Here is a 20975-nt window from a genome sequence, read left to right on the forward strand (position 1 = left end):
GGACAGGATTGCTATTTTTATAGAATATAAGAATTATTTAAGGAGTTTACCACGGAATATAGTATATTCAGAGAGCAGTTTATTTAGAAGGAACCAAGTGATCTCAGTTTTAATCACAGCTAAAGAGTACTAGAACAAGGTGCATAAAATAGATGCTGTTACCCTTTCACTTTCATCTTCTTTGGTTTTGGGCTGTGTCATCTTCCATTTCACAGCATAAATTGGAGTCACTGTAGGGCAGATAAATTACATGATTTGGGGCCTGCACAAAAGATTCAAGATCACTGTAGAGACCCATCATGCCTGAAGTCCTTCCCAGGTTCCCTCTAAGCTGTTCAGCAATTAGTTGGCACTGACATATGCAGACTATCTAGTTACCAAGGATTATCATGCTAATGGTGATCTTTACATGTTAGCATATTTTTTTGCCCTTGATGGAATATAACATCTGTAATATGTCAGCAAATGTGGCATGTTTTCATTTGGGCTTTTTTGGGGTGTTTTTTTTGTTGTTTATTTTCTTGAATAATATAGCTATTTGATGAAGTTTCTTGTTGTGAGCCAGTGGGGACTTCTTAGATGATTTAGTAATAATTTTTAATAGTACTTACATATTTTTCATAAATTAGGAAATAATAAACCCATGAAACTGCAATTTCAGAAAAGGGTTATTTGTTACAAAATACTATTTTCACTAGATTTTGTCTACAAAGCAGAAAAAGAAACAAATTTTCAAATCCTAAAAGATTTGAGACTGCATGAGAACAATATGTAGAATAAACCTCTATGTGTACTTTGGGTTTAGTTTATCAAATCACAGCATAACTTCAAATGGAAACAAAGAGATCTCATGTATTTTGCTGGCAGAGAACACACCTATAATCTTAAGTAACATGTAACTGCTTACAAAAAATAGGTCTACACACACATATAAATAAAATACTTAGGTAACACATAACTACTTATAATATGTTGCAGAACAATTACTAAAACTTCAGTGTGTTCAACTGGAAAGGAAGCTGGTGATACACGGTTAGTGCTATTTAAAATAGCAGCCTAACAGTTGTGGCTGTTACAGTTGTAGCTTTTCCCATCTTCATACACAGTGTAAGCAGTTGTATTCACAGGCTTTAGAAGGTTGAACTTAATAGTAGAGCTAGATCCTCATGTATGGGAAGGACAATATACTCCCTTGGAGGATGTTAATATAATATGCAGTAGTTCAACAAGTCTTATTTGCCTTTTAAATTCAGTATGTAGTCATAAAACTCTGTGTTTTTTGTTAAAAAGTATACTTTTTCAGAGACACGTGAAGAGACAACGTACACTGAGGTAGTTGCAGTTGAGTATAATGAAGGTTTGGCAAGGTCAGGAGGTCTTAGGAATCCAGGCAAGGCTCAAGGCATGGCTCTTGTTTGAAATCTACAGATTAAGAGGCAGCTCGTAAATTGTTAGAATAACTAGGGCTTTCACCACAATCAAATGTAACTCTTCTTTTTGTTACTATTTTGCAAAAGAACTGACCCAGAATTTGAAAGCTCATCTGTAAGTATTAGTTGCTAGTTTTTCTGTGAAAACATGAGGGTGGATTACTCTTCCCCATAAAACCTAATTTAGTTTAGATGGAGTCTTGAGACCACATGCTCTCTGTCCTTCCTGGTCTGGTTGGCTTGCCTAGAAGCTGATCTGCATTGTAGCTAATCAAGATGCTTCGCTTCACCTCCCTTTTGTCAGCAGACAAAAGCTCATGTCAGGAAAGCTTTCAGAGGTAATCAATCCAGAAAAATAGATCAGCAAAAGGAAAACACAATGAATAAATATTTCACTGCACTATGTAAGCCAGTTGTTTTAAATAGCAAAACAAACAGCTTAGGCTGTTTTCTTTACATATTTTAATTATTCATTATTTTGTATACAGACAATATGTATGTGTTCATACGCAAGTATCATTTCAACATTTGGGATGATTAGTGCAGTGTTTGAAAGTACATAAGTTCCTTGAACCTCATCGTGTTTTGGTAACTGCTTCCCAGAATGCAGTGATATGTCATCTCAATGTATTAATGTACTCTCACTAGAGCATCCTTTCCCACTAATATTATTATGGCTAGAGCAATTTGTCCTACTTTACTGAATTCAGATGTGGCCATGGGCTTGGCAACAGGGGTTGTACAATCCTGACATCCTAAGTAATATGGTAGATGTTTGAAACAACTTTTTCCCTGGTTTACACTACTAGGAATATCATTCTCAAATTAGGAATCAACAGTGAACATGCACATGTGCCTTATATTTAGCATAGATGTTTCTGTGGCCTGTGGGAGACTATTGTGTGGGTCTGCAACTAAGAGGAACATTTATTTCCCAAGAATTTAAAATCAAAGTGTCACACAGTGAGTGACCTCACAGCAGTGTAATCTGATTATGACAGTAGCAACTATGGGAAAGTAAAAATGGAATCAAAGTGATTATTAATGTCTGTGGAAAAATGGCTTGTGTTTATTATCTAATTGTTCAATAAGAGTAGAATCAGACCTTCTAATTGTAAAAAGACAGGAGCTCTGAGTTGAGACTTTTTTTCCTTTCTAAAGGAAAACATAAGGTAGATGCACACATTCTCCTTTTCCACATTTTTGTCAGATGTGTTGAATATTTTTATGATGTTCCTAGAAGCAAGCCACTAGGCATAAATAAATTCACAGTGAACTGCATGCTTTCTTTTCACAAATCTTGAGTAAGAATAATTGAAATGAGTAGCCATGTACTCACACAATGTACAGTTAGATCCCCACAGGCAGCATTTGTGACTGAATAGATGCGCAATTATATATACTGTGGTCATATACTGTGACAGTTTTGACTTGTCCTACTCATAGAGCAGAACTGCAGCTATGATTCCTTTCAAAGGTTATACCAATTCTTTAAATTATAAACATTACGTTTTAATGTAAATACTCTGGTGACTGTAAAATATATTGCTATTTTCTCTTTTGTATATTTTATCACTACTTTAAACTAAGATTTTTACCTTTTGCATAAAATTTTAATGAAATAATGAAACTAACTTTTTTCATTGAGTTCGATCTTTGAGGAATTATTTGCTTTTACTTCCATTCACTGGTCATAATTTTAAGATTTCTTCCTGTGCTCTTTCCCAATCTTCTTGTGAGTTATTTTTGATTATTGCTAAATGAAGGAGAGGTAGTTCTAATTTTTGTTTTCAGAAAAAGATTCAACCATTTGAGCTTTCTGCTTCAATGCTTATTTCATGTCTCTCTTGATCATTTTTTTTATAGCTATGGTAATTCCAAGCAGACTAGAAGTATGTACAAACTCATTTGAATTACAAGATTGACTGCAGCTGTGAAACTGTACTGCAAAAAGAAATAATTTAGAGATTGACAATTTTTTCTGGAAGTATATATCCATTAATGTTGCTTTGTTTCTAACAGACATCTTGTAGAAACTCCTATAGAATACCCATTTAAGTGTGACAGCTGCAGTTCCTTTCCAAACATGAAAACTCATTTAATTGTAACTGACTTGCATCCAGTTGATGACTGGTCACCAGTGGTGTTCCCAGGGCTCAGTACTGGGGCCAGTCCTGTTTAATATCTTTATCAATGATCTGGACAAGGGGACTGAGGGCACCCTCAGTTTGCAGATAACACCAAGTTGGGAAGGAATGTTTATTTGCTGGAGGGTAGGAAGGCTCTGCAGAGGGATCTGGACAGGCTGGATTGATGGGGCAATTGCCTGAGGTTCAGCAATGTGAAATGCTGGGTCCTGCACTTGAGTGACAACAATCTCGAGCAGTGCTAAAGGCTGGGAAAAGAATGGCTGGAAAGCTGCTTGTCAGAAAAGGACCTGGGGGTGCTGGTCAGCAACTGGATGAACATGAGCCAGCCTGTGCCCAGGTGGGCAAGAAGGCCCATGGCATCCTGGCTTGTATCAGAAATACTGTTGCCAACAGGACCAGGAAAGTGATTGTCTCTCTGTATTTGGCACTGGTGAGGCTGCACCTCCTGTGTCCAGTTCTGGGCCCCTCAGTACAAGAAAGACATTGAGGTGCCGGAGCGTGTCCATGGAATGGCAACAAGGCTGGTGGAGTGTCTGGAGCACAAGTCCTATGAGGAGTGGCTGAGGGAGCTGGGTTTGTTTAGCCTGGAGTAAAGGAAACACAAGGACAACCTTATTTTTCCCTACAAGTACCTGAAAGGAGGTTGTAGCTAGGTAGGGGGTCAGTATCTTCTGCAAGTAACGAGCAATAGGACAAGAGGAAATGGACTCAAATTGTGCCTGGGGAGGTTTAGATTTCTTCATGGAAAGGGTTGTCAAGCATTGGAAAAGGCTGCCCAGGGAACCGGTGGAGTCACCATCCCTGGCGACATTTAAAAGACTTGTAGATGTTGCACTTCAGGATATGATTTAATGGTGGACTTAGCAGTGCTGGGTTAACAGTTGGACTGGATGATCTCAGATATCTTTTTCAACCTAACTTATTCTGTGATTCTATTCAGTTGCTTATTTGGAAAGTCCATTAGTATTTGGAAAGTAGGATTTCTTTTTAGTTGAAAGGTGAGGATGATAGAAAGAAAAACATGTCCATTCTATATTTCTAGAAAAAGATGAGATGGCTCTTACCTCTATACCAAATGGCACAACTAAACTTTAACTAAACCCTCCATGATCTTTTAAGCAGCTCAAACCCTTAATTGATGGCTGTGTTTTGATGAGAGGTAGAGGTAAATCTTCTACAGTGCAATATTCAAAGGAAAATTTTATCTTCTACTCAAATTAAAGGTTACTGTGTTTATATTTTTGGTAGCTATGAAGCTACACTTGCTCTGCAGTGTTCAAGTCCATCTGGTTTTATGTTGTATGTTTTTAAGATTTCTGATCAAAGGGTAGTATTGACCTTGGGTCATGACAAAGGTGGTATATGAAGGATATTGTATATATGACTGTGGTATTTGTGATTAAAGGTGAAGAATACTACCTTCTCTAAATATGTGTGATAAAAACCCCAGGCTTTTCTTGTTGCTTACCACTGTAAGTTGACTCATGTATTCTTGTCATGCATTACAAGTATGATCTTCAGGTCACTTTAGAAACATTTGCTTGCTGAGTGGATGGAAATAGGATTTTATGGTCATTTGAGGAGTTCTCCAAATGCTTTTATTTTCATGTGTCTCAGTCATACAAGAAATGGTCAGAGCCATTCTGTTCAATGAGTTGTGATGTACATCCAGTGGTTCTAAGAAAGCATTTTCCTCCTTTTACAGCATAAGAGGTTTTTGGTGCCACATATGACTTGATTCCTCACAAAAATTCAGCAGATTCTACTTTGGCAGAAGATGTCAGAGCAGATAATTTCAGCATGGTTTGAATTTCAGCAAGGACAAATTCTTTGCAGATAAAACAGTCTAATACATGGTGTTCATTTATATTATTATAAATTCACACTATTTTATTACTGCTCAGTTTCAATACGTTTGTTGGGATTTGACTGTTGAGAACACCAAGGGACCAACTTGATGGATTAATTTTTGAAATTTCCCCCAGATGAAAAAAAGTATAGCAACCTAATTGATACTTTTTCTAAGCTATATTGCTAAAATATACATGCAACTTCAATATGCATACCATCAAACACTTGAATTTCTTCACATTTGAAACACGTTATATTCTCTTTGCCTTATCATCCATTTTGAATGAACTTCCTTCCAATATGTCTGACTGTCTTTCCAAACTCAGAAACTATTTATTAAATCCTTCAAACCATCTTCTACTATGTTCCCTCTTTTTGGCTTGCCTCACGAACAATATATGATACAATAAATTCAGTTTTTAGCTACTACCTCTACAGCGTGTTTCTTTTATTATACTGAGGGCCATCATATTTTTATACACAAACTATTTTTTGAGCCAGTGACTATTCAGGGATAGTTTATACTCCCACTAACTGTCCTGTTGCATTGTACAAGGATTTGTATGTGAGCAGCATGCCTAAAAATGACCGAAATGTATTGAGCAGTGGAAATTTTCATTTTTCCCTCCTTTTTAATATCATCGTAAGGTTTTACTGCAATAGTATAGGCATGTGTCTTGCACTCTTTTCTACCTTGCCTCTAACAGGAAACTATTTCTTCTTCCCTATTGGCATTCACAGTATAGCGAGTTGTTGATGAGAGACACTCACGAGGAGTTTGGTGAGTTTGCAGTGTTGTAAATAGTGCTGGAGCATTCCGTGAGTGTTGTAGGGCCTGCACCTATATTCCACTGCCATAACTCATGGCATCCTTATCAAGAATACTTGACAGTTATGTTTGGTTAGGGAGGAATGAAGAGCACTTGAAGGCCAAGGACTTTGTCTGTGAAGTTGGGAAAACAACCTGGCTGGTGCTTTGCATCTGAGGATTCTTTCATGACTTCTGCGAGGACAATGGTGAGACTGTTCATAGTAATTGGAAACCAGAGATTTTTAGTGAACAGAGTGGCTTACACTTAGCCTCCATGAGGTGGAACTGAGAGCTTAAGGATCACATATCCCCTATTCCTTTACTCATGACTATCTGTTAGTTCCCCAACAATTTTATGCTGTACCTGAGGGCTTTGATCTATGCTGATGTGGACCTTGTATGTTACTTCAGGGGCAGTATGTTTTTCACCATTCTTGCTGATGATATGAAAATGGGGAGAGTGACTGATACACCTGAAGGCTGTGCTGCCATTTAGTGGGACCTTGATAGGCTGGAGAGTTGGGCAGAGAGAAAGCTAATGAGATTCAGCAAAGGCAAGCGTAGGATCCTGCACCTGGGGAGGAATAACCCAAAGTATCAGCACAGGTTGGGGGCCGACCTACTAGAGAGCAGTGCTGCTGAGAATGACCTGGCAGTCTTGGTGGATGGAAAGTTGTCCATGAGCCAGCAGTGTGCCCTTGTGGCCAGGAGGGCCAGTGGTATCCTGGGGTGCATTGGAGGAGTGTAGCCAGCAGGTCAAGTGAGGGGATCCTGCCCCTCTACTCGGCCCTAGTGAGGCCACATCTGGAGTGTTGTGTTCAGTTCTGGTCTCCACAGTTTAAGAAAGACAGGGAGCTACTGCAGAAGGCCCAGTGGAGGGCCACAAAGATGATCAGGGGTGTGGAGCATCTCTCTTATGAGGAGAGACTGTGGGAGCTGGGCCTGTTTTGTCTTGAGAAGAGTAGACCAAGATGGGATCTCATTAGTGCAAATAAATATCTCAAAGGTGACTGTCAAGGGTGCCAGACCATTTTCAGTGGTGCCCGGTGACAGGATGAGGAGCAATGGCCATAAACTAAAACATGAGAAGTTCCATCTCAACATGAGGAAGAACTTCTTTACATTGAGGGTGGCAGAGCACTGGAACAGGCTGCCCAGGGATGTCGTGGAGTCTCCTCCTCTGGAAACATTCAAAACCCACCTGGACGTGTTCCTGTGTAACCTACTCTAGGTAAACCTGCCTTGGGAGCGGGAGGCTGGACTAGATGATCTCCAGAGGTTCCTTTTAACCCTAATAATTCTGTGATTCTTGGAAAACACTGACTACATCAATGTAAACAGTGTATTAGTCCACTGGATTTACTCAACCTGACCTTATCATATCAATACCTGTATTCACTATTCTCCACAGTTCTCATGCTCCCCCTTTTACTTCCAATTTTAGCCTGGTGAATTGGCTATATAGAAAGTCTTTGATTAAAGCAGCTAAGATATTCCATACAAACTATCACTCTTGCCCTGAAGGTAAACTTACACATTATTCCCACTTGAAAAAAATTTGTCTCTGAGAATAACCAGGAAGGGTTAAGGAAAGTGAAAGAGACTTATTGTCAGTGGATTTTCCAAATGATGTAAGATGATTATGGGCTTCAGAGATTTGCACTAATTAGAATCTTTATGTGAGTAAACAATAAAATGAAAATGTTTCTGAACTCCCAATTATTTATAGAGAAAAAACTGTATTCTGTTTTCTCTTAGAATATGTCTAGCCTTAACATGACAAATGATGCAGCTCACAATTTTCTTATGACACTGTCTGATCCAGTTAGAATCTCTTCAGAGAACATTAATACATTTATCCAATACTGAGGGGGGGAAAAAAAGGATGTAGAAACCTCAACCAGAAATTGATATCCATGGTTAAATGATGGGATTTGTTCTGCTAACCAAAAGGCATATATCCATTCAAAATGCTCTACTTAGTGACCGTGGGATATGAGGGGCCTGTGTCCTAACTCTGGTACAGAAAGTGAATTGTCCCCAGGAGTGAGGAGGTGTTGACTTAACTTTTTGGTTCAGTTGCTGAGGTGTGATGATCAACTTGAGTCTTAGACAATGTATTGACAAAGTCCTGAACAAGGACTTTATGCTTTTTATCATTTGTCTACAGGCCTCATTTGAGATTGGATCTCCAAATTCAAGAGGATTTAATTGCCTAATGTAGTTATGTTTTCAGAACTTTGGTAGACATCTCTGTGCGTCTTAAAATAGCTAAATACCTTTGTAGTGTTGTCTAAAGAAGCATATGTGGCTCTAGATGGAGTTGGGGGCAGAACTGGAAACGGATCCAAGAGCATTCAAGGTCCAGTCCAGCACATCTGCACAAATCATCCTTCCTCTTGAAATTTATTCAACTGTGCCACAATTCTGTGCTCAGTTCATTAATTTTTAAAAACAGGTACTATATACCTTAGAGTGAATTTAAGATTTAATATCTTATAATTTATTGATCACATTGAGATCTTCATTAAAAACACTGGATTGCCCTGAGTGTGCCCTTAAACTTACTTGAAACCAATATGTTTTAATAACTTGGCATAGTTGCTTCCATTTTCTCCAGTGAGTGACCAATTTTATATTCAGTAGGTCTACAGTATTATTCAAACAGCTCTGCACTCCACTGACAACACTTGTAAACAAAACAGTACAGGAGAGAGCATTTCTTCAGACAAGACAGTCTATGACAATAGTAATAATTTTCAACAAATGCACATTCTAAGGAAGAGCAGATGTTCACAGAGGACATCTAAGTTGTTTTTTTTTTTAAATCTGAACACGTTCTGTTTTTACAAATGGTGCAGTGTTTCACTTGCCATTTTCATGCCTTCAGGTTTAATTAGAATGCCCCTGACAGTACTGTTAGTATTTTAAATCTCCTTAAAAAAATCTAAATATACGAAAAAGTATAGTTTACATTAATATAGTTTTCTCAGGAAAAACCTTCTGTTTGGAGAAAATTAGGCATAATCAGGTAGGGACTGTAGACAAGCCATGATAAGTGTTTCTGAAACTGCAATAAGCATTGAAGATTCATTCATTGTGATATTAGGAATCTGAAAGCTAGGTATAAAACAAAGAACTTCTGTTGTCAGGGTCAGGTGATAGCCCAGATTCTATTTTTATTAATTAGTAAGTCTGAATGCCTAAAGCAAGAATAAAAACATTGTGTCCCTACAGAATTAAAATTTCCAGACTGAACTCTCAGGACAATGTTTCAGTCCTGTTGCTTCAGGGATAGAGAAAGTATGATAGCATATTCTGTATGACATATATCTCTCTGGTTCTTAGAGAAAACCTGTTAATTCCACAGTATTGGAATTACCTTCTTAACAAGTATTAATAAATGTCTTAAATAGACTCATGAAATTGTGGAAGGAATCATGTAAAGTTCTGCACAACAGGACATTAAAAGATACCTGAAACTAGGAAAAAAATTCTCATTTAAAGAAAAACAAACATTGCAAAGGCATCAAATATGGTAAATTTGAGTATGTTTGTAATGAAAACCACAGCTTAATAAAGAGGAAACATCCAACCAATTATGTGTCATGGCTTTATTTGATGTCACATGCATTTGTAGTATAGATATTCTAATATCTTTTAGTAAGTTATATAAGTTATATATTATACTAACTTATGTATTTGGAAGTCTGAAGGAGAAGTACTGTAAAATTGTACATATGTATATTTGGAGAGAACTTACTTTAATGGAGTATGAAGGAGTGCATGGAGGATTTCCTTCAGCATTAAAAATAATTGTTATTTCACTGTTAATCTCAGATGGAATTGGATTAAGACTTCATTTGTCATAAATGTCCATTCCCTACTCTCAAGTTCCTGGATACTTCTGTGTCACAGGAGGTTATTGCCTGACAATTGCAGAGTTTGAGGCTACTAGGACCATGTGCAGCTTTTTTCCAACCTTGAAAAATGCTGCTCAGCTTGCTAACATTTCCTCTTTTTCAGTTGTTTTTTTTCTTCCCTTCCTCCCAGATCATTGCTTGATTAAGGGGATGGTTTTATTGTGTGAGATTTTGTGGGTAAGTGGAATTGGGAAGTTCACTTGTGGAAAATGTGAACATCTGAACATTTTGATTCGAAAACCCTCCTTGAAATTTCTTTTGTGGTATGGCTGAACAATAATATTGGTTTGAAAGTGTGTGGGGTTTTTAAACTAATATTTACTTTTCCCCCCTTCCTGTTTTCAAATACATTCAAAACCTGAGACCAGGAAAAACCTGGATATTTTTAGAGCCAAATTTTTTAATCAAGAGTAGGATGTTCTGGATTTTCAGTGCACTTTAAGAACTTGCAGAAGCACAGACTGCATAGTGCTGAATTTAAGTGTCAGTTCTATTGTCTTCTGATCAATAAGATCCCTTAAAGAATCCAGAGAGACTGACAAAAAAAGAAAAGGAAGTAATTTAGAGAGGAACACTGCAAATGCAGTAGTCATGATGCTTTGAGTGCAAAGCCTGTGTGTTGAGCTGCAGTAAAAGAAATGTAGGCTAACAGCCCAAAAAGGAATAAAATATAAAAAAAAATGTATTTTTCTATTGACTGTACCATATGCTGTACAAATTAGCAATAAATTGTTTTTTCCAGGAATAGTAAGTATGATATGAAATGGAAAATAATACTGAATGGTTTGATAGATGTGAAACAAATACTTAGAGTGACAAAGGATACTAATGAAGGGTAGTATACACTGCTGTTTTAATAGCCTGTCACCAAAGGGATATACTAAGGCCATAGAATGTATTTGCTGGTGAATGCTTTCTCTTTTTATTTTTTAGGAAAGAGAATATAGTTGGATGACTCCTGACTAAACTTGTCAGTACTTAACTGTAAGCCTTTTCCATGTATCAGTAGTAAAACTTTCTGTATATTTTCCATTTAATCTTTTTTGCAGGAGAAAGGGGTGGGAGGGAGTAACAGGAGAGAACAGAAATGGAAGGGAAGGATAACAGAAAAGGATATTTAACAGATATTGAGAAAACAGATTTTTTTCCTATTTCTTCCACTGAATTTAAGCATGACCTTGGGCAAGTAAGGTAATGTTCTGGTTTCCAAGATGCTTTAGTCAGTATCTTGAGGAGTATTTGTCTCTAGGTACAAGAAGTACAGAAGAGATGTAAATATGTAAAAATTCTTATTTGAAACTGGTTTAAACTAGAGTCTTTCTAATAGCTGCCCTTGCAGATTGAAATGATGAATGGCTGAATGACAGCCTTACTAAGGGTAGTAGCCTGTTTTGAAGTGCTTAAGAGTTTCATTATTTAGTGAGTCACATTTTGAATAGTTACATTTTTTTAGAATTAAAGTATTTTGTTCCATCTTCCATGATAAAAAAAAGAACCTAAAAACCCTTGATACTATGCAAATACACTTTATGATTCATATCCACAAACAATACCAACAAGATAAAAAAGAAAGACACAATGAGATATGTCAGATAAGATTTTAAAAGCTTTTCCAGTGAGAAAGAACTGAAAATCCTGCACTTGATATCTAATGATAGAATATTGCCTCAAGTTTTAGAATTACTTTTGCAATATATTTGTGATACTGTTACTAGAAAGCTATGGCTGTTCTTCTTCCCAGGATCTGCATTACCATGGTAGTTTTCTCTGTTATGCATATAGGACTGTTCTGAATTTTAAAAGATCTGGATGTGGCTGAGGATGAATAAGCAGCTGTAGGCTGAAAACACTCTGCTTGTGACTTCTACAGGAGGTCACAGCAAAAGAGAATAACTGATCAATCACCCTGTTCCAAACCAGCCACAGGAAATCATTGCTTCTGGTATGTGTGGGCTTGACAGATGTCTATCTGAGCGTTGTGTATTTCTGTTCGACAGATGTCTATCTGATCGTTGTGCATTACTGTTCAAACGTCTCTGAAATTTTCAAGATAGAGACCTAAGAAACAAAATAAAATATGTGTGAAAGTGACACTGTTTTTTAAGAAAAAAATTGAAAGTGACATGAGACAAGAGCACCCAAGATGCTTTTTTTTTGTGGAGGTTTGACTTTTCCGCTTGTTAATATTTCAACCTGTTACCCACAAAGCAACGGAATGAGACGCTGCTTGATGTTGGCTACACAGAACAAACTTTGTAAGCAAAGCACAGCAGCCAAGATCCTTATCTGACTTTACAGGACACAAACCTCATTTTTAAAGAACTGGCTCTGTAGTCTATCTACAGATAGTCTGTCAAAAGATTGAAATGGATCAGCTGCTGGTTTCAGATACTTCTTTCCATGCTCTAATAAATTGTGTGGCTGCTGTTCAGAACCTTTATGCAACCAAACATAATTTTCTAAGTGTAGGTGGAAGACTGGTCTTGACGTGCAGGATAGTTCTGACTTTTTAATAACAATAACTGTGGTGTCTGAGCGACATTATGCAACAGTCCTTGTGACCTTAAAGCCCCTAGATGTGGTGTTGTGACACTTAGCTTCCCAAGATCTCTTTACAATTGTAGGTGAAAATCTCCATTTTGCATCCTAGAGAACTCAATACACAGGAGACCTAAAAAAATGTCTTAGTGTTGTCCCTTCACAGTGAAAAAACCTGAAATACTTTTTTTCCTACATCAAGCAGTTTATAGTTTAAACTCAAAATACAAACACCTGTTAATGACTGTGAAGGAACTACTGTAACTAACTCAAAGGTTAAATTTCTGTAACTTGAAAGGAAATGCTGTAAGGCATTGGGCCCCCAGAAACTAGCAAGGTGATTATCTGTGTGTTTGCTCTTGCCCTTATTCCCTATGGCATTTATTTAGCTAAATTCATAAAGGAAAAAAATTGATTCAGGATACATTTCCTTAAGATGTCATGGAACAACTATGAATTCACGTGTACTTTCAGTGTTTTTCTGTCCTCTTGGCCAGTGGGCTTAAAATGAGCGAGACGGAAAGAAATAACTGTATTTTTTCTTTTGCAGTCTCCAGTGTGAATCTTTTGCAGAGGGAATCAGATGAGTAATTTCAGTCTAAATCGCAAGGCATATATTAAAACATTATATTACTCTTGATATTAGTAGGCCTAATGGGCATGTACAATTTTTCTCCCTAATGTGTATATTTTTGGAGACATTTGATCCCTTCTTTCCCACTCTGCCCTCTTAGATACCACCTGGAACAGATTAGGGCCATATTAAGAATTCGAATGAATTCTTGTTTGCCTTCCCTAAAAGACCTACAGGTTTTTACATTATTGTTCTTTCCCTCTCACCCCATTTCTGCTTGCACTGAGTCTTGGTTTGTAAAGAACCTTCCTAGCATGGTAGGATATAATTTTAAGTAAAAGAGACCTGAGCAATGCTTACTTGCTGATATCCTCAGAGGTTTGGGGCAAGAATAGAGCCTTAACTGTTCAAAGAAAGTTTCAAAGCAAACAGTGGGAACTCAGACCCAGCACTTTGCAATTTGAACTTAGATAACAATGAAAAGAAACAGAGATATGAAAGACTACTGGCTTTTCTGGCTGAGTAACAAACCTGCCTAATGGGGCAAAGTATCATTGAGGTAGTAATGGCTTTTGAAAAAAAATTATTATGTCAAATCTGAAGTTCTGGTGACCCCTTTATTAAAAAGGTGTTTGATGCCTTTGTTTAAAATTGTAATCACCACAGAATATACATGGCTGTAGTTGTACATTTTTTATTCTGGAAAAAAATTTACACGCTTCCATACGATGGTAACATGGCAATGAAAATCCTTATTTCCAGATGTTCAGACATCTAAGTATTTTTCCAAATCATATTCAAACACCTGCATAGCAGAATTAAATGAGTATAATAGAGGAGAAGAGGCACTTAAATTTAGAGATTGAGGTTGTGATTTAATGGCAAAAATCCATTTGAAAAGGGATCACTAAACCCTGGCTCTATTAGAGTACAATTACTGAGAGAGGACACCTTGTGGCAGTTGGTGGTTGAGTAAATGCACATGCCTGTAAAAAGTTTACATAGCTGCTTCTTTGTGATAAACGTAATAAGAGCCTATGGTTCTCTTCTCTGTAAGGATCAGATTACAGTCTGGTAAAGTCCATTTTATTCTATTTAAAATATAAATTATAAATAGACAACTTGCTACTGTTTTGTATTTAGGTTTCTTTTTCAAAACTTTCTTATCAGTGTTTTGCTCTTAAAATAGTTATCATAAAATTTAAAGTCTTTTTGCAAGCTCAGGATTAATTCCACTTTGAGCAAGAATTCACAAGAATGGTTTTCATGTTCAGTTTTTTTGGTAAACATTATATCTTTTTATCCAAACATCCTTTGTTTATATCTTTTTTTTTTATTATCTGTGCTTTTCTCAGTTCAACACAGAAATATCTATGTTCAAGGTAATCAGCATTTAGGTGGTGGCTCTTGTTTAAAGTCCTTCAGAGGACTACCTCTGGTAGGATCATAGCAAGTAGTGTTTTCCAAACAAATTTTTGAGTTGAGCATTTGAGATCTTAAGATAGTGAGGTGCACATAGTTCTCTTTAAGGTGCTCCTTGACCCAGTCATGTGGTATTTCAAACCTATACATGCAGTACTGAATCTTGAGTAGCCCTGGATTCACGTCTGGTTTTGTAGATGGGCTTGGAACCACCCATAATATTTAATTTCATTTTTATGTCAGTCTCTATTCTGAATAAAGACAAATTTAAGCAGAAGACCTCAAAGGGATGAGGTAAGGTTATCCTATGATCAGTTTTAATCATACTTTAACTTAAAAAAATCATTGGCATAAAATGTGATGCAGGCACATATTCCCCAAGTACTTACAAAGAGAACTCCTATTAGCTTCGGTTGCAAAAGTGCTGAAGGGTGAGAATCTTCATGTGAATACAGAAATAGAGGCTAAGAATGCTCCTGTGAGCCTTGAGGATTTTCACAAACAATGTACAGCAGAAAAACAAAATCGAGGGGGTTCATATTGTGAATGTGTTCATTTGAGAACTGGATTATATTAGGAATGCTTGCTGGGAGGCTCTAAATCTCAGTCTTACCAGTTTATGAAAAATTATAGTGTTTAAAAAGCCCAACTGCTTTTTAAAGATATTTAAGGCCAGAAAATCAATTTTTAAATCATGGTAAGTAGTGGTAAGTACCATCAGCCTGGCAGTTTGTTGGAACTTCTTTTTTTTTGTACCTATGTTTTGTACCTATTTGTACCTATGTTTACAACAGTAATCTTAAATTCACACTTTTGATTCAGAACTAGTTTTCCTCAAATTACATATTTGTAAAATGCAAAAAGAGCACTTCTTCCCAGGTTGTTTGACTGTAGGAAATTAATCCAAACAAACAGATTAGCATTACACTGCCATTGCAGTGAATGTAGTTAATGAATATAAAAATAAGCTGAAGCACATCTAATCAAATTGAAATAAAATTATTATTACCAAATAATAGTGTGTATCTCAGATTTTTAAATGGAATTACATCAAATATTAATTTAACATAAAACACAGGGGGAATTTCTCTTGAAGCATGGCCAAAGATGAAGGTTTTCTGTTTTATTATTCACTCTCACAAGGATACCATCAAAATTCAATCACTCTTTTGTTTTATTGATATCCAGAATTCCATTAGACCTGGTCATGTTGGAGGAAAGATGAAACATGCCAGCTTTTTATCTCTGTGTTCATGCTTCTTGCAAGTAAAAGCATAAAATGGGATTCTGCAAACCTCATTGGATATCTTGCCTAAGACTGCTGTCAGGGTTCTAGTAGGCCTTTTTACAATTTCAGCTGCTAATCTACTCTATGTGATAGTTACAGTTACAAATTATTGTTTGTATGTTTTGCTATTCTAGGTCAACTGCCCGGGTACATACAGAAATTTCTGCTCATCGTTTGACACGATTCTCTCCTGACAAATCCAGCATTTCACTGGGAAGAACAGGCATTCAAATCCTGATGGAATCAGGCTGTTAAGGTAAAAATCTCTTCTGCAGCTCTGGTACCTTTTTTCTGATGGCAGCACTGAAACAACCATTACTGATGTACTAGAGACAGCAACAGATTAGGTAATGCTGCTGCTGAGGGCCAGTGTAGTCAAACAGCAGGAATTTGTTGTTGCTCTGATGCTATTGAGCACTTGATTTACAGTATAGCACAGTATAGGATCAGTCAGTGTCTTCTCTATGGCATCAAAGTTTTATCTAATTGCTTGTGTTGAATTTTTCCTTACATGGTTAAAACATAACGTAATACAGCTGTATAGTTTGGAATGTGTAGTACCTTATATAGTTGTATTAATATTATCTTATGATAATTCTCTATTCACTCAAGATATTGAGATATTGAGTTTCACAAAACTTCTTCATAGTAATTTCCATGGAAATGCTGGTTTTATATACAGCTACATGAAGTCACAGACCTCATCTTAAGCATAAACCCTGTCTCTTGGTGTCTTAGAGGTTGGGTTTTGTTGCGGTTTTTTTTCATGTAATTAGGCATTTTAGTTAGTATGACACACTAACACATTAAGTGTAACACTCTGAGACCCAGTGCAGTTAATGGAGGCAAATGTAAGGATCCAACAGCACAGAAACACCTGAAGAAAAGGGGCTTTAGTGAATATATATATATATATATAAGGTAGAAATATTGAATCAAGTTGAGATTGATATTTATTTTTCTAATTTGTGTATTTGGTGCCCATGTTGTGATAGAGAGTGAGCTGACATGCAAGAGGGGAATACTGCTGCCAGAGAAAGCAGCTTTGTTGGCACAGCCCTGCTTCTGGCTCTGCCACACTGGCACCCCACAATGGGCCAAAAGAAAGAACACATGGAAAAGCCTTTTCCACCCCCTTTATATCTCTTACCATTTACTTAGTATTAGATTTATTTTTACTTACTATTATACTTCCATATTTAATAGATACATGAGTGATTTAGCCATTATTTATTTCAAACTGAAAACTATTTTTGATCTGTGATTTCTAGGAGAATGTTTAAAGAATTTTCAGGTTTAGAAAAAAATTATATTTCTAATCTTCTCATCATTGCAAAATCAAAGATTCAAAACGCATATTTATATTTATGAATATATAATTACTGAGACTTGTATATACATTTATTTGTGTACATATCTAAATGTTGCAAGAGAAGCATCAACTCAGCGTGTTGCTTTCACATCATTTGGACAGATACTTGAAATACAGATTTCTTTGTGCATAGCAAGAACACATGTATGTTTAAGAAATAGCATCTGTTTGCAGCTTATCTAAAAGAGTATGAATAGATAAAAATAGATATTTTTCATCTCTCATATAATCTCCTGAATGGATAATCAAGAACAGTGGGACACAAAGGGTAGTGGATGAAATGCTGAAACTTAAGTCAATGGGAATTTTGTTATTGAGTTCAATGGGACCAATATTTTAACTGATACACTGAAGTTCCAACCCTTACAAAAATGCAATAGGCAGGTCATTAATCATAACCATTTAGAGTTTCACTAATACAAACCCGTACTTTAAATTGTGATATGAAAAGTTATTGTTTTCTTGTACCCATGGGAGGGTGTGGTGATAGTACTCACACAAAAATTAAATTAAAATGGGGCTTCTTATTCATGATGGAAAATATATGCTGATTGCAGCAAGAAGTACTTGTTTTTTGCTTTTTTTTAGAGAAATACAGTTATGAAGCAAAGCTGAAGCCTGAGCCTAAAAACATTTCCTTCATTTCTTCAGATGTCCTAGACCTCTTCTATCAACCACCATTACTTCAAGGTTAAGACACATGCAACACTAGATATGAAATTAATATGGATTATTAAAACTGAAAGGTTATTTTAAATTACCACTGTTCACAAATATGTGGAATCTTTAAAAGTGTGTGAAAGTGTTCTTTTGCAAAAGAAATATGAAATGCCCTTAGTAATTTGGAAGCATTTCCTGATGGTAGCCAAAATATCAGAAGTGAATATTAAATAACTTCTGAATCACTGAGTTCATTCTTTATCTTCCATTACACACTTTTGAGGCACAAACAAGATGATTTTCAGTTTCAAGAAAGTACTTAAAAATGCTTTATTGGATTCCAACAGTAATTAAAGTATTTCTGGAATTGCCAAACTATAAATCTATGGGAATAATAATTAAAAAAATAAGTCTATGGAAAATTAAGAGAGTTTGTATCTCACTAGTTGTTCTTACTGAATTTTTCAAATGAATAGTCTATAATTGCTTTTACTATTAAACAGATTCTTGATAGTATGATGATCAGAATGATATAATTATCCAGGATGATAGACTGAACTTCGAAACATAAGGATGGCTTACATAGTATTGTTTATCTCCAAACATAAAACAAGACAAAATCTCAAATATGGTTATGCTTTGCAGGCCAAGAAGATATATTCTAGAAAAAATATTTCTCCTGTTAAACTGAGAGAGGGTAAGTATACTGGGAATTTAAAAGGAAGTTCTTCTCTGCCTAGTTGTAATTATTTACAGCATTGTAAATTTTTCTATAACATTCAAATAAAATAATCTCATTCACTAAAAAAAATTCAAGAAAAATGCAAAATATTTTCATATATCTTAGATCACTTTTGAACTGTTGCCAAAAACATGAGGCAGCCATATCAGCTTATTCCAAGAAGGCAGACAGAAAAAAAATTAATCCAGTCTAGCTATCGGAAACTCTTTAAGGGGCTATAAAGTAAAATACAAATAAATAGTACAGATGATTACTCAGTCAGGAAAAATACATTTGTCTGCTATTCTGTCTATTCATCTGCAGCCTTCGTTACTCAGCCTCTTCACTTAAACACATTTGTAAAAATAGCTTTCAGGCCAAAGCTCTGAAAAAGCTGACACAGACAGAAGAGTAAAACTTGCTGAGCGATTCTATGATTTTAGAAGCGTATTATATAAAATTCCCAATACCAATGGAAGGGAAGAAATCTTCATTCTAACCCACTTCCTTAGGGCAGTAATAAGTACTGTAACTATCAAAATAATTCCATCCTTTGTTTTAATTTTGAATTTATCTCTTTGTCCTTAGTTTACCAATGAGCATTTCTTTAACCAAAAAAAAAAAAAGGTGGCATAGATATTCTACCATTGTGCCTTCATTCATAAGTGTAGATGCAGGACTCATACAAAATGCTTTGGCCATTAACCCATAGAGGAAGATGTCTACAGTGAAGCGAATTTCCAAAGGTGGCACCAGTGTTTCACTATGGCCAGGCAGAAAATGAAATGCCACCATGTAATAGTAATAAGTAAATAAGGTGTATTCAAGTACCCAAAATAACCTGTGGGACAAAAGTTCTTTTTGATATGTGTAAATATGTACGCTGCTTTCCTCCAAAAATGTTACTCCTTTAAAAAAATGCGTGGTATCATATTGATAGCCACAGGGGAAAAAAATCAGGCAGAAAGCACCATTTTAGATTTGGTGCAGGTGAACTCCCTCTTTGTCATGCTGCTCAGGCAGCTTGTGTATCCTGCCTCTGCATGACTGCCACTGTAGCCCTGCTCATCCATCAAACTCAAGGAAAAGACCTGTGAGATTTCAAAGTCTGGTGACTTAGGTGCAGATCCAGCCTCAAGGATTTGATGCAGTTCTTAGGTAATGTTACTCCTCTCTGACAGATCAGCACAAATGCTGTAAAATATACTTTGTAATTTAAACGTTTTTATGGTTGGCCATAGAAGTTAAGCAAAGATATTGCACTGTTATCATTCTGAACCATGGCATTGCCCTCCTAAGAGAATTAGGGTAGTTCACGTAACAGAGCATATGGAGGTTGCTTCAATCTTCATGCAGGAATTACATAAGAGCTACACCATGAAAAAATTTGCTTTTGTAGTTTTTCACTAATATGTTTCAAAATAGTCTCTTGTGAAATATTTTTTCTGTGCTGCTGCTTCCTTGATGGTTCATTTTTTGATTGCTCTCTTAAACATAAAATAGGCATCTCTGAGATATGCAATTAAAATGAAGATATAAACAGGGATTCATTTAAAGAAGGATTATGAGGGGAATTCTAAATCTAACTATATAAATAAGGACTACAAATGTAACCCAGTGCATTCATTAATCTGATTGGCAGAAATTATGTAGTAGCCACCTGAGAAACAACATTGAAATTGTTTTCTTATACTATACACTTTATCAGATGTATGCTAAAGAATTCCGTCTCTATCCAGTGTCACCTTGACCAATTCCACATTCCACTTACTGCAAAGGAAAACAAATTCCATCCTCCCCCCCACACTATGTTGGTGCAACTGGCCTGAAGAAAGGGTATTTGGGAAGTGAATGTATAGACTTTGTAGAAAATCTGACCACCTTTCTGTCCTTCATTTACACAGCTACGCTGATAGAAATAGGACAGACTATGAATAATTTTGATGACTAATCCAACTAATGCTCTAATAGCTTTGGATTTCTTTCTGTTCTGTCACATTATTTCAACTCTGTGTATGTCCATGCCATCTCCTCTGCAATTCTGGAGATACAGGCAGCTTCCCTACCTCCCTACCTCGCCTGCTTTCTCTTCCCAAAGTCATGCCATTAGTAAAAGGCAAGAATTCACAAGGATACAATGGCTTCTAATGTAGAAATTGACATAGAGGACACATAGTGTAACACAAAGATAAAATCTGTGTTTGGATTTTGAGAATATGCTTCTATGAGGGAAAT

The 20975-nt window shown here is 36.3% G+C and overlaps 1 long non-coding RNA gene across 1 annotated transcript in view; it reads left to right on the forward strand.

Annotated features, from left to right (window-relative positions):
• The window catches only part of LOC113965369, a 29214-nt gene extending 12989 nt beyond the window's left edge, over positions 1-16225 (forward strand). The window contains exon 3 of the long non-coding RNA XR_003533532.1: positions 16122-16225. This is a non-coding gene — a long non-coding RNA (uncharacterized LOC113965369). The remainder of the gene's footprint in view (positions 1-16121) is intronic.
• Positions 16226-20975: the final 4750 nt, after the last annotated feature.

The sequence above is a fragment of the Neopelma chrysocephalum genome, unplaced genomic scaffold (genome assembly GCF_003984885.1).
Source record: "Neopelma chrysocephalum unplaced genomic scaffold, ASM398488v2 Primary Assembly neopelma1_44, whole genome shotgun sequence".
NCBI lineage: Eukaryota > Metazoa > Chordata > Aves > Passeriformes > Pipridae > Neopelma > Neopelma chrysocephalum.